Genomic DNA, 12,918 nt, shown 5'->3' on the forward strand with positions numbered 1-12,918 from the left:
CTTAGTCCACTGGGCCCTGGGGCCTTCTGTGGAGTAGGCCTGACATTAGGAATCAAGGTTTGGAGTTTATAGTCCGTTGACTGCATTTTCTGAAACCAAATCTGGCTTATTTCTTCAACTACCCCTGGGCTTTCCTCTAGCTTACAGATGGACATCATCTGAAGCCCTCCAGCTATGAATGTTGCTCAACTGAAAACTCTTTCCTGGAAAACCTCAAGAAGGCAAAATGTGTTGTTGTGGTCACCTAGACCAATTGTTTGTGTCTCAGTCCTACTCTCTCCATTCCTTCCTGTTTTAAAACTTCTCTCTTTTGTAGTCTTTTCTGATATCATCAACGACCCTATCCCCAACCACAGTCAGTTTCCCTCGAGGGCTTTTCTACCAGGGCTTCCTAATTTGCCCCTGCCAATACAGAGTTCAGAAGTTTGAATTCCAACTCCAATTAAATCATCCAGTCCAGTGATTCTCTATCACATTGGTCTTTTCTCTTTTGGTTTTTCTGAAGTCATTTTACCAAGACTCACCCGAGTGGCTCTGAACTCAATGAGGCAGAACTTTCCACTTAATGTGTATATCCAGTCTAGTTGCAAAGACATAATCTGTGTTGTCAGAGATGGTTAGAAACCACCTTTGTAGTTTTTTGGGTTTTTTTTTTCCCCTCACCCCATAACAGCAAAAATATCGGTGGCTTCAGCAGGGATCTCTCATTGTGCATTTGGTTTCATGTGCAGAAGGAGACAGCGGAATAAGTAGCACAGACAATCTCAGTGAGCTGTAGTTGCCTGACTCATTGTGATGATCGGGGGCTGAGACTGTATCCAGGAGATTCCAAGCATTTAGCATCTGCTCGGGTTTTCCTCTCAACCCTTGAAGTGTTTAAGAATCTGTAACCTTGGAGAAGGATCATACTCATTGGTGCAGAGATATGGAGATTAAATGATCAGCGGAAGTAGTAATAATATTTCTAGTTACTAAGCAGTTACTGCGTGGCGAGCACTGTTAGTTCTGGGAATGAGTATATAGGTACGAATAAGTCAACATCCTCGGGACACACAATCTAAAAACAGAAAGGGGAGTAGGGGGCTGGTGACACACATGAGAGAGAAAATCAATCAGTGGTATTTATCAAGTGTTTACTTTGTGTGGAGCACTGTACTAAATGCTTGGAAGAGTACTATACAACAGAATCAGCAAACCATGTCCCCTGCCCATAACGAGTTTACGGTCTACACTGACAACGTAAAGGTCGACAGTGATGGGTAAAGTGGCAACAGAAGCAGAATTTCAGGCTCCTTGCAGTTCAGAGTTCAACATTCACAAGATTGGGAATATTTTGGGCAGCTGAGTACAGTCTTCATCTGTGTAACCGGGTCAGGTGTAGACGTTGGTTGAGGCCAACCGGAAATCAGATTCTGTGGCACATTGGGTTGGCGTCCTGGGTGGTTCTCTCGGTTTGCCATCCACAATTTCTGCTGATTCTGCATGTGCCCCTCCTGCTTTTCTTCTAGTCCTTCTCAGGGCCAAGTCCTGCCTGCAGGAGCCCCTCCAAATGACTGATGCAATTGTTTAGAGACCTAATAATTAAATAACTTCTTGTGTTTAACTTTTACGATGGATTTGAATTTTTGCTGAGAGGAGCTTATTTGGGAGAGTCTTAATGGTTTTCTTGTACTCTCTTTCCAAATCCATCTAACAACGTTCCTTGACATGCTGTAACCATCCTTTAAACTGATCAATGGATTTGGGTGTCTTCATATAAAAAAAAAAATCAATAGCTATTTTTCAGCTAATTTTCTTGTGTTCAGCAGACTTGCAGTTATTCCTTGCAAGGAGAGTCAGTCAGATGAGAGTAGAATTCATTCATTCATTCAATAGTACTTACCGAGCGCTTACTATGTGCAGAGCACTGTACTCAGTGCTTGGAATGTACAATTCGGCAACAGATAGAGGCAATCTCCTGGTGCAACTGTCAGAATCTACTGAACTTCTGTCTCCGTCCCCAATATGTCCATTCGCTAGTAATCTCTCTGGTGGCAAGTCAATCTGATTACCCTGTATCTATCCCAGTGCTTAGAACAGTGCTCTGCACATAGTAAGCGCTTAACAAATACCAACATTAATTAATTAAGCTACAGCCTGTCCCTACCTCCGCCCTTTTGGCTCCTCTCCAAGAGGCCTTCTCTGATAAACCCTCATTTCCTCCACTCCTTCTCACTTCTGTGCCCCCCTTGCACTTAGACCGCACCCTTTGTTCACCCCAACCTCAGCCCCGTGGCACTTATGTACATATCTGAAATGTATTGATTTATATTAATGTAGATCTCCCTATCTAGATTCTCAGCTCCTTCTGGACCGGGAAAGTGTCTAAACAACTCTGCTATATTGTAATAATAATAATGTTGGTATTTGTTAAGCGCTTACTGTGTGCAGAGCACTGTTCTAAGCACTGGGGCAGACGCAGGGTAATCAGGTTGTCCCACGTGAGGCTCACAGTCTTCATCCCCATTTTCCAGATGAGGTCACTGAGGCCCAGAGAAGTGAAGTGACTTGCCCACAGTCACCCAGCTGACAAGTGGCAGAGCAGGGATTCGAACCCACTGCCTCAGACTTCCAAGCCCGGGCTCTTTCCACTGAGCCACGTATTGAACTCTCCCAAGACCTTAGTTGGGTACTCTGCATACGGTATGTGCTTGATTAAATACTACTGCTTGATTGATTTGTACTTTACACCGCCATCATCCTCACTTTCCCACCCCCACCCGAGAAAGGAAGAGAAACCTTCGGGGAGAGCCAACGTCACCACACAGGGAGACACAGACCCTCCGTTACATACCCGTCTTTCCTATTCGAAGAAGACACGATTAATGATGGAATTCACTTAGGTGTATTTCGTGGGTGACTGAAAAGGGTGATATACGTTACACTGGGCACACAAAAGGTTTGATCCTTACTGAGTCGCCGTACTTAACGCTTGCAGAGCCTGGCGCTGTTTTCTCTTTTTTACCTCCTTGTCTCTTTCCGTGAAAAACTTTGGCTCAGAAATCCACTACCTCTTTGATGGCAGTGTACCATACAGGTCTGTCATTAGAGAAGCAGCGTGGCTCAGTGGAAAGAGCCCCGGGCTTTGGAGTCAGAGGTCATGGGTTCGAATCCCTGCTCTGTGACCGAGAAGTCACTTCACTTCTCTGGGCCTCAGTTCCCTCATCTGTAAAATGGGGATTAAAACTGTGAGCCCCACGTGGGACAACCTGATCACCCTGTATCTCCCCCAGCGCTTAGAACAGTGCTCTGCACATAGTAAGCGCTTAACAAATACCCTTATTATTATTATTATTATCAGCAGTGACTTCCAGTTTTCACTTGGGATGCAGTATTGTACCTGCAGAGAGAGAGTGGTCACCTCGAGGTTTTAGGTGGGCTGTTAACTTTTTGAACTCTTTCTAAAGTGTCTTATTCATTGTTACCAGGTTATTAAAGATTTTGCTCATTTTTTGAGAGGGTTTTTTGGGTCCTCCCTCATTCTCTATCTGAGGTAGGAGGACGCCGGTACTGTGCATTCCGTTCTTCCACAGCGCACGTTTTCCCCACACAAACCGGAGAAGATCCTGCCGGGGAATGGGCGAGAGAGGACGCGTCTGTCTGGATAGATTTAATACCTTGTCGGAAGAGACGAACGTGGGCCTAGAGGCGACGTCAATTAAAGATGCACTAACTGCTAGCCTGGTTTTCCTCATTGAGGAATTCAACGAGAGTGTAAGCTTTACCCCTTGGGGGGGACAATTGACTATGCACTGGGTGGGGTGGTTGGTGCTGGTAGTGGTGAGGGGGTGGAAGGGAGGGTTGCCCATCGCTTGAAACTATGTTTCCACCATAGGAGAGGCTTTATTCACCCCCATCAGTGAATCTGTAGTGAGATCCCTCTGCGGATTTACTGTTTACCACCCTCTTCTTGGGTGGGAAGAGATACACCAAAGAACTGAATCTTCGATCTACCCAGTTTAACGGCAGTAGAAGCGTCCCAGAAGCAGTGTGATCTAGCAGAAAGAGCGTGGACCAGGCTTTCAACGGACCTGGGTTCGTGGCTCAGTGGAAAGAGCGCGGGCTGGGGAGTCAGAGGTCATGGGTTTGAATCTCGGCTCTGCCACTTGTCAGCTGTGCGACTGTGGGCAAGTCACTTTACTTCTCTGTGCCTCGGTTACCTCATCTGTAAAATGGGGATGAAGACTGTGAGCCTCACGCGGGACAACCTGATTACCCTGTACCTACCCCAGCGCTTAGAACAGTGCTCTGCACAAAGTAAGCGCTTAACAAATACCAACATTATCATTATTAATCCCAGCTCTACCTTTTGCCTGCTGTTTGTCCTCGGGCAAGCTACTTCACTTCTGCTCGACTCAGTTTCCTCATCTGTAAAATGGGGATGAAATACCTATTCTCCTTCCTACTTAGGTTGTAAATCCCATGTGGGACAGGGGTCCTGTCCAACCTGATTGTCTTGTAGCTACCCCAGTGCTCAGTATGATCCTTGCCTATAGTAAGGGGCTTAACAAATATCAGTTATCATTGTTATCATTGTTGTTATCCTCTAGGACAAGGATGGTGAACAGTGTTTCTTCCTGGGATGGAGGTTGTGTGTATATGTGATGGGGAGGGAGGTGACAGGGTGATTTCAGAGGGATTTGGCATTCACCCCAGCAGATCTGGAAACATCACAAGGAAAGAAACTATTCAAGAGCTTAAGAAATGAGACTGGAACATTTTTCCATTATCAAGTACGCTTCCATCCAACCATGACACGACGGCAGCCGGCTAATATGTCTTTAAAGAGAGCATTCAAACTGCAGCTAATTTTTAAAACTTGTAAACCAGCTAGAGCTCTTCATCTCCATCTCCTTGTTTCATTTGCACACACTTAGCGTTTACCTGTTTAACATTTCACATACCTTAAGGATGCAAACAGACGGAAATCAAAATGGAAAATGCCATTAGTCTTACTCACAGTAACATATCTTTTTCTTGTCAGACCAGCAGTTATATTGCCACTGCTTCTTCAGAGACTATAATTTCTGTTGATGCCTGTCCATTCTTGACATTTTGTCTTATTAACTGATCTATCTCCCTTGTTTATTCCCCCGTGGCATGAAAGATGATAGACAGATGGTTACATTTCACATGAAGTCTTCGTTTCCTCCCCCCTTTTCCTTCCCTCAACCAACAACTCCTCTTTGCTCTTGGCAAAATATTCTACATATAAAAACTGTCACTGCAGTAATATGGCCTGCTTTTGGTGTGTGAAGTGTCTAGAGACATTTTTCACTTAGAGTCCTGAAATGCTGACAGCATGAATAAAATTTTAAGCCAAATGTAAATTACTTTCTCCAAGTTATATTTTAGTAAAAAATAATGCCCTGCTTCCCAGACGTACAGGCTGACCCTATGCCTATGAATTCATACTACAATCTCTGAAATGCAATAACCTCTGACTTCAGCTTTTCAACAGATGGGATTCACAATGGCTTTTTCTTCTGCCTTCAAAAATACACTTGTTCGGTTAGTGGTGGAGTTAATAAGTGATGAGAACCCTTAGAAGAACAGGTATCACTTGTGGAGGGGAATATATGCCCCTAAAACAACCTTGAAGATAGATTTGAGGCCAATTTGACGAAAACATTCACCAGCTCTACGCTAACAACAGTGACTGTTGTCACGGGGATGGTTCACCCGGGGCCTGTAGGATTGGACCAGTCAGGCGCTGGTTTGGATTTTATGTACTTTTTTGTCTGGCACTGCCCTTTTTGTGTTTCCGTCTTAGCCAGTTGGGTTTGTTAACATTTCGGAAGAATTTCACTCTTGTATTACTCCTTCTTTCACTAGAGCATATCTAGCCAAGAATGAGAAAACAGACCCACTATTTGTTGGATGCCTTGGGTTTACTGGTAAAAAGAATTTTGGGCTTAGATTTTTTTTTTTCAAGAAGAAATACCCGGGAAGTCGTCAGCTTAAGGTTAAAAGCCTTTCTGGAAGAGTGAGGAAGTAATCAAGATATGAGAAGGGAGAAAAGATTGAATTGGACAGGGCCGGGATTGGAGCCGAAAACAACCCGTGGACACACTGGCAATCTAATTCACAAAGGTGGCAATTCCCTCATTGCCTTCTCTTCCTTGAAAGAGGTCCTATTGAGATAAGACACTGTCCTGCAATAGCTAGCCAGGTGAATTCCGCTGGAAGCTAATCACCACCAAGGCAGCACGGGCAAAGCAATGAGCACAGTTTTGAAGTTTTTAAGACGCAGAATCTGGATTCTTGTCCCGGCACTGCCACTGCCCCATCTCGTGACCTTGGTTGAGTCATTTAACCTTTGCGCTTCAGTTTCCTAACCTGTAAAATAGGTTAAAATAGGCAGGAGGCTCGCATCTCCTCCTGCCTCCGGGACGTCTCCACCTGGATGTCGGCCCGCCACCTAAAACTCAACATGAGCAAGACTGAGCTCCTCATCTTCCCTCCCAAACCCGGTCCTCTCCCAGACTTCTCTATCACCGTGGATGGCACGACCATCCTTCCCGTCCCGCAGGCCCGCAATCTCGGTGTCATCCTTGACTCGTCCCTCTCGTTCACCCCACACATCCTATCCGTTACCGAGACCTGCCGGTTTCACCTCTACAATATCGCCAAGATCCGCCCTTTCCTCTCCACCCAAACGGCTACCTTACTATTACGGGCTCTCGTTATATCCCGGCTAGACTACTGTGTCAGCCTTCTCTCTGACCTCCCTTCCTCCTCTCTCGCCCCGCTCCGGTCTATTCTTCACTCCGCTGCCCGGCTCATCTTCCTGCAGAAACGATCTGGGCATGTCACTCCCCTTCTTAAACAACTCCAGTGGTTGCCTATCGACCTCCGCTCCAAAAAAAACTCCTCACTCTAGGCTTCAAGGCTCTCCGTCACCTTGCCCCTTCCTACCTCTCCTCCCTTCTCTCTTTCTACCGCCCACCCCGCACGCTCCGCTCCTCCGCCGCCCACCTCCTCGCCGTCCCTCGGTCTCGCCCATCCCGCCGTCGACCCCCGGGTCACGTCCTCCCGCGGTCCTGGAACGCCCTCCCTCCTCACCTCCGCCAAACCGATTCTCTTTCCCTCTTCAAAACCCTACTTAAAAATCACCTCCTCCAAGAGGCGTTCCCAGACTGAGCTCCTCTTCCCCCTCTACTCCCTCTGCCATCCCCCCTTTACCTCTCCGCAGCTAAAGCCTCATTTTCCCCTTTTCCCTCTGCTCCTCCACCTCTCCCTTCCCATCCCCACGGCACTGTACTCGTCCGCTCAACTGTATATATTTTCGTTACCCTATTTATTTTGTTAATGAATTGTACATCACCTTGATTCTATTTAGTTGCCATTGTTTTTACGAGATGTTCTTCCCCTTGACGCTGTTTAGTGCCATCGTTCTTGTCTGTCCGTCTCCCCCGATTAGACCGTAAGCCCGTCAAACGGCAGGGACCGTCTCTATCTGTTGCCGACTTGTTCATCCCAAGCGCTTAGTACAATGCTCTGCACATAGTAAGCGCTCAATAAATACTATTGAATGAATGAATAAAATAGGGATAATTTTTAGCCTCTACTTACTGCACCCAAATATTATGAGCCCAAAATAAAGTGGTGCAAAAAGGATAGGGGAAAAATGCAAAGTTTCTACAAGTTCAAGAGAGTATCACTAATATTTTTGTTATTATTATCATTGTTATGCACCGTTCTCTTCCTCCACCGCACAGATTTTTGCACTCATATTGACAAATCAGAGTGAGGAAGGAAATGGAAATCTAAGCCAGCATGTGCCCCTATTAGAAAGACAGTGAACTCAGTTCAGGCCACTTTCCACATTCCAGGACAGACCAAGAGACTTATAGAGGACTAAGCAGCTCCAAAGCGCTTTCCGGTCAATGTCAGGAAGCCGCTTCTCCCCCGGCCCAGGGAGAGTGAGATCGACAGGCCGCAGAATGGAGCACCTGTATGAATAAATAATCAAACTTTTTCAGAGAGGGAGCCCTCACATGGGAGCTTGATGCGTCAGCAATACGAATGTTCAGAATAGCTTACAATGTTCTGTGGTCTCTGAAGGGGTCATTTATAACAGGAAGCTGCAGCACAGACGCAATTATCCAAAAGTATCTGAACCGAGGCTTCGTCAGATAATCTCCCCCCTCCACAAAAAAAAAAAAATAAAATCTTGAGTTTCTGAACAATTAGGCAAGTACCTGAATAAGGTAGCCAAATTCCCCCAAACCCCTAAACAGATATCAACGTTTCTGATGTTCTGAATTCAATCTCAGTTTGAATTAGTTCAAATTTGTGTTTAGGATTTCCCTGTGCTGTATGGTACATAACCATGTCCATCGCATTTGGATGATGTTTTCAAGTGGATCATAATCATTTGCAAGTCCATTTGCTTGAACATTTCCTGAATGTAGTCATCGGCGAACAGCTGGTTAACTGTCTCCAAGACTTGGGATGATATTGTATTAGACTGTTGAGTTGGAAGAGTTCCTGGAAGACCAGAAGCATATTCAAATATCAGTCTCCAGGTCCCACGTATCATAGAATCCGAGTGAACACCATTTCCACGATGAAATGATGTCACTGCCAACAGTACCCTTGAGAAGTAGCCTTAGGAGCTGACCTTTTCAATGAAACCAGATTTATTTGGTAGCTTCCATAGCGCTGATGAGGGAAATATGAATTTTGGACACCCAACTACAGATTTTTATTCGTCTCCAGAGCAGAATGTTCTCATGGAATTCTCCTACTTTAGCAACCCCAGTTCACCCTTAATAATAATTTTGATTTTTGTGTTTTGTTTGTTTTTCTTTTCCTCATTTAGGTTGTATGGTATTTGTTAAGCACTAACTGTATGTCAGGCATTGTACTAAGCACTGGGTTAGATGCCAGCTAATCAGGTTGGACACTGTCCATGTCCCACATGGGCTCACAGTATTTTTCCCTCATTTTCAGATGAGGTAACCGAGATACAGAGAAGTCAAGTCATTTATCCAAGGCCACATAGCAGACGAGTGGAGGAATTGGATTAGAACACAGGTCCCTCTGACTCCCAGGCCCGTGCTCTGTCCATTCATTCAATAGTATTTATTGAGCGCTTACTATGTGCAGCGCACTGTACTAAGCGCTTGGAATGGACAAATTTGTAACAGATAGAGACAGTCCCTGCCCCTTTGTCAGGCTTACAGTCTAATCGGGGTCTAGGCTATGGTGCTTTTAAGTGCTTACTATGTGCCAAGCACTGTGCTACGTCATTATCCTCGATTCATCTTTCATTCAACCCACATATTCAATCTTCAAGCTTCACACCACTGCTAAAATCTGTCCTTTCCTCTCCATCCAAACTGCTATCATGTTAATCCAGACATGTATCTGATCCCGCCTTGCTTACTTCATCAGCCTCCTTCCTGACCTCCCTGCTTCCTGGCTTTGCCCACTCCAGCCCATATTTCACTCTGCTGCTCGGTTCATTTTTCTACAAAACCATTTAGTCCAAGTTTCCCCACTCTCAAAGAACCTCCGGTGGTTGCTCATCAACCACTGCATCAAACAGAAGCTCCTTACCTTAGGCTTTAAAGCACTTATTCGCCTCGCCCCCTCCTACCTTACCTCTCTGATTTCCTGCTACAACCCAGCACCCGCACTTCGCTCCTCTTATGCCAACCTACTCACTGTATCTCGAGCTCGTCTATTGTGCTACCAACCTCTCGCCCACATCCTGCCTCTAGCCCGGATTGCCCTCCCTGTTCATATCAGATACGTGATCGCTCTTCCCCATCTTCAAAACCTTACTGAAAGCACATCGCCTCCACGAGGCCTTCCTTGACTAAGCCCTCATTTCCTCTTCTCCCACGTGCTTCTCCCTTGCGTGTCCCTTACACTTGGATTCGGACCCTTTATTCACCCCTCCCTCAGGCCCACAGCACGCACGTATGTGTCCGTAAATTATTTATTTATATTAATGCCTGTCTCTCCCCTCTAGTTATCCCTTTCTGTGGGAAGGAAAGGTGTCTACCAACTCTTTGTACTGTACTCTCCCAAGCACAGTGGACAGTTCTCTGCACTCAGTAAGTGCTCAATAAATATTGATTGATAGGACATTGATAGGATAGTGATTGATTGAATCAGATTGGACACAGTTCCTGTCTCACATGGGGCTCACAAATGAAATTTAATCAAGAAGGACCAGCATAGCCTGTGAACGTCCAGCAACTAGAGAGCAGCACAAAACTCCAGAAAAACTGATTTTTGTGACTGTGTTCAACCTTCTTTCTATCCGTAAGCTCTGAACCTCCCTCACATGTTTCATCTGGGTCCTTAAGCAGTCGAATCAGTGGCTCTGAGCCGTAGCCAACACCAAATAGCGAGAGAGACTCACCGGTTACAAGGTCTCGGAGAACAGAATTCCTACCGTGTACAGAGTTCTGTCCTGGGCACCTGAGAGAGGAGACTAGAAGGAAAAGATGTGGCCCTTGCCCTCTTGTCCCATTGAGATGGACAAGATTATGGACCAGCCAGCATAAGGAAACACACAATCATCATTTCAGATAGCAAAGCACATATTCATTCATTCAATAGTATTTATTGAGCGCTTACTATGTGCAGAGCACTGTACTAAGCGCTTGGGATGAACAAGTCGGCAACAGATAGAGACAGTCCATGACAGACTCATTTGGTGAGCTGTAATGAGTAAAGTCTGGGGTGGGCAGGGATTTTTCTCTCTTTATTGCTGAATTGTACTTTCCAAGCACTTAGTGCAGTGATCTGCACATAGTAAGCGCTCAATCAATATGAACTAATGAATGAAAGACGGACATTTTTGAGCCACAGCTTCAATCAGATAATGAGCAGAGTAGCACAGTCAGAAACAGGCCCCAGACTTTTTTTTATGGTATTTAAGTGCTGACTATGTGCCAGAAACTATACTAAGTGCTGGGGTAGATACAGGATAATCAAGTTGGACATAGTCCATGTTCCATGTGGGGCTCACAGTCCTAATTCCCATTTTGCAGATGAGGGAGCTGATGCACGGAGCAGTGAAGCGACTTGCACAAAATCACACAGCAGACATGTGGCGGAGCCCAGATTAGAACTCAGTTCCTCTGACTCCCAGGCCCGTGTTCTTTCCACTAGGTCATGCTATTTCTCAGTTGTGTCAACAAGAGTCGTGAGGGGAAAGAGAGGGAGGGAATGAGAGGGTTTTATTAAATCTAAATTCTATCCTATCCAATGATATTGTTCCAGTAAAAAAAAGTTGGCAGAACCAGGGAGATCCACACTGCTGCACTGGCAGGACCTGGAGATTTAGGTGAGATTTCATTCACTCAGTTGTGTTTATTGAGCACTTACTCTGTGCAGAGCACTGTGCTCAGCGCTTGGGAGAGTACAATATAACAGTAAACAGACAAATTCCCTGACCAGCATGATCTTACAGTCTGAAGGGGGGGACAGATATTAATATAAAGAAATAAATTACAGATATGTACATAAGTGCCGTGGGGTTGGGACGGAGGATGAACAAAGGGAGCGAGTCAGGACAGAGAGAAAGGAGTTGGAGGAGAGGAAAGGAGGGCTTGGGGAAGGCCTCCTGGTGGAGATGTGCCTTCAATAAGGCTTTGAAGCCGGGTAGGGTAATTGTTTGTCGGATATGAGGAGGTTGAGAGCGTCCCGGGCCAGAGGCAGGACGTGGGTGAGAGGTCGGTGGCGAGATGGACGAGATTGAGGTAAAGTGAGAAGGTTAGCATTAGAGGTGCAAAGTGTGCAGCCTGGGTTGTAGTAGGAGGGTAGAGAAGTGAGGTAAGAGGGGGCAAGGTGATTTAATGCTTTAAAGCCTGTGTTGAGTGTTTCTGTTGGATGCGGAGGTAGATGGGCTGGACCCCGTCTATTGTCTATATTCTCTGTAGCACCCGCCCACACCTACCTGCCTTGTCGGTGACCTTTAGAAAAGCAGTTGAGATTGGGGTTGGAACAATCATGGCAGTTTTGGGAGCTCCCTAAGCTCTTCCGTTCCACCCCTTTGATACAAAACCGGTCGGGGGGTGGAGGAGAAAAGCAGAACGTGCAGGCTCAGGTTATGTTATCGCACAATAGCGTCATTCAAACATGTCACCCACAATGCCGATCTCCGATTCTATTTGCCTGGAGGCCTTTGCGGCTTTAAAATCCGTGCCAACGGCTGATATTAAGAGCCCGGGGGCTTTCCTTTCAGACGGAGCCGCCTGGACCGCTAAGGTTCCAGTAGCTTTGTTTTACAGTCGTGTTCCCATTTGGAATTTGGGCAGTGCGCTCCGGTGCATTGTTTAGGGGCTTGGCATTCTGAACCCTCACTCCATCACTTTGGAGATAGGAACGGATGTAACCGAAGGCATTTTGAAATCTTACATTCCCGAGTTTCAGTCCATTAGTAAGGCGGAGAGACGGGAGAGCTAAAGCAATAGAAGAAGAATCAGCCGGCTCCTGAAATGGGGGTTTGGATGACATATGACTCGAAGAGAGAATCCGTGTTAGAGAGTGCACTAAAGCAGCAAATTTGAAAACCACTGAATTATGATGAATATAATCCTAACGGTGTCATCTTAAATATATCTGTAGTCTTCCCTGCTGACATGTCTTCTATCTAAAAGTATTACGGAGTATATCCAACTCATAAATAACTTCACTTAAAGTATATATATATGTACACACCCCCACCACAGCCCCACACATACACCCCCCCAACACACACACACACACGAAACAAAACTCAATCCAACAGGATAATTTATTGTTGCGTGAAATACCTTCCTGTCCCTCGCTTCTTATCTTGGGGAGCAGAGCCAGAAAATTCAAGCGCATAGCAGTACCCAGGGTCCCACCGAGGATCTTAGTACCTGCGGT

At 45.8% G+C, this 12,918-nt stretch overlaps 1 long non-coding RNA gene across 1 annotated transcript; it reads right to left on the reverse strand.

The window, feature by feature from the left end:
* Positions 1-8,328: 8,328 nt before the first annotated feature.
* LOC114815154 lies at positions 8,329-12,265 on the reverse strand. Its single transcript, XR_003762931.1, has 2 exons — positions 11,963-12,265; positions 8,329-8,532 (listed from the first exon to the last, which is right to left on the reverse strand). It is a non-coding gene; the product is annotated as an uncharacterized LOC114815154 (long non-coding RNA).
* Between the last annotated feature and the right edge of the window lie 653 nt (positions 12,266-12,918).

This window comes from Ornithorhynchus anatinus, chromosome 11, assembly GCF_004115215.2.
Source record: "Ornithorhynchus anatinus isolate Pmale09 chromosome 11, mOrnAna1.pri.v4, whole genome shotgun sequence".
Lineage (NCBI taxonomy): Eukaryota > Metazoa > Chordata > Mammalia > Monotremata > Ornithorhynchidae > Ornithorhynchus > Ornithorhynchus anatinus.